Below are 1,528 nucleotides of genomic sequence, written 5' to 3'. Positions count from 1 at the left end.
TTGAGTTGCAATGTTAAGTCATTTATTTGTGTTCTTTCTGATTTGTTAATGAAGGCACTTAGGGATATAAACTTCCCTCTCAAGACTGCTTTCAGCATGTCCCAGATGTTTTATTGTGTTGTACAGTCCTTTTCATTTAGTTCCAGGAATACTTTCTTTCTTTCTTAATTTCTCCTTTGACACATGTTGTTTAATCTCCATGTGTTCATGTAGTTACTAGAGTTTCTTCCTGTGTTGATTTTAAGCTTTCTTGCATTGTGGTCTGATAGAATGCATGATCTTAAATACCATCTATCATGTTAAAGTCATGTTTCACTCAGGGTCCTTAGTTACAAGGATGCTGTGGGAGCAAATCCAGATTACCCAGCGTATCACATGGCTTACCCCACCTGCCATCACTCTAGAGTGGAAAAGGAAGTTGGCCCAGGAAGCCATCCAGAGCCTCAGTGCCTCCAAGTTGGCCAAGAGCATTTGCAGCCAGTTCTGCACTTAGTCCAATAGTTCTCATGAGGCTTTTTCAGCCTCCTTGTGGAAGCTGGAAGCTGGACACTCTGTGTGCCTGGAGAAAACTGAAGAACTGTGGCTACAAGTTTGAAAAGAGCATACCCCCCACCTTACCAGCCTTTCTCTGGAGAGCCATTCTTTACAGGATATCCTGCTGCACTGTAAACCTAAATAAGGAGAAGAACTGGGCCAGGGCCAATATGATGTGGTGTACCTGTGTGACAACTGTGGGGGACACTTCCCTTGTGCCCTCAAGTCGGTTGTCCCTCCAGGTGAGAAACACTGGAATGATCTGGCCTTGGAGTTTCACTGCATGAGGTCTCTGCCAATGCATGAACGATTGGTCGGTCTTCCTGGATCAGTCATTGATTACAACTATGGTGGGGGCTCCAGCATCACTGTGCTACTCATTATTGAGCAGCCTCACCAGGAGCTCTACACTGGGCTGAAGGATGAACTAACCCTGGAGTCACGTTTTCAGATTGCTCTGAATGTAGCAGAGAGAATATGATTCCTGCACAGTCAGGGGCTTGTCCATCATGACATCAAACTGAAGAATGTGCTGCTGGACAAACAAAACCATGCCAAGCTCACTGACTTAGGATTCTGCCAACTAGAGGCTATGATGTCAGGCAGCATTGTGGGGACACCAGTCCATATGGCCCTTGAACTTTTCACAGGAAAGCATGATAATTCTGTGGACAGCTACACTTTGGGGATTCTTTTCTGGTATGTCTGCTCAGTTCTATCAAGCTCCCTGAGGCATTTGAGAGGTGTGCTAGCAAAGACCATCTCCAGGACAATGTGCACAGAGAGGCCCGTCCAGAACGTTTCTCTTACACTCTCTTTCTTTTCTTCCTTCTCAACTTTTGGCCATGGGGAGAATTTGATGTTTGTTCATAAAAGGAGCTCCCAAGGGAATTGGTGCTTGTTGGCAACTTGAGACCTTCCTGGGCAGAGGTCGCTCCCAGCAGTGAGGTATTGGATGACTGAGTATTCTGGGCAGTTCACTCATAATGCCTCA

At 45.8% G+C, this 1,528-nt stretch overlaps 1 pseudogene across 1 annotated transcript; it reads left to right on the top strand.

Annotated features, from left to right (window-relative positions):
• Window positions 1–274: 274 nt before the first annotated feature.
• Window positions 275–1,407, top strand: LOC103728432 (annotated as a pseudogene). Its single transcript, XR_001872288.1, has one exon. The product of XR_001872288.1 is annotated as a dual serine/threonine and tyrosine protein kinase pseudogene (transcript).
• Window positions 1,408–1,528: the final 121 nt, after the last annotated feature.

The sequence above is a fragment of the Nannospalax galili genome, unplaced genomic scaffold, assembly GCF_000622305.1.
Source record: "Nannospalax galili isolate Female #2095 unplaced genomic scaffold, S.galili_v1.0 C49099529, whole genome shotgun sequence".
NCBI classification, from domain to species: Eukaryota; Metazoa; Chordata; class Mammalia; order Rodentia; family Spalacidae; genus Nannospalax; species Nannospalax galili.
Note: the sequence above shows the minus strand (reverse complement) of the source record. Positions and strands in the feature narration are given on the sequence as shown.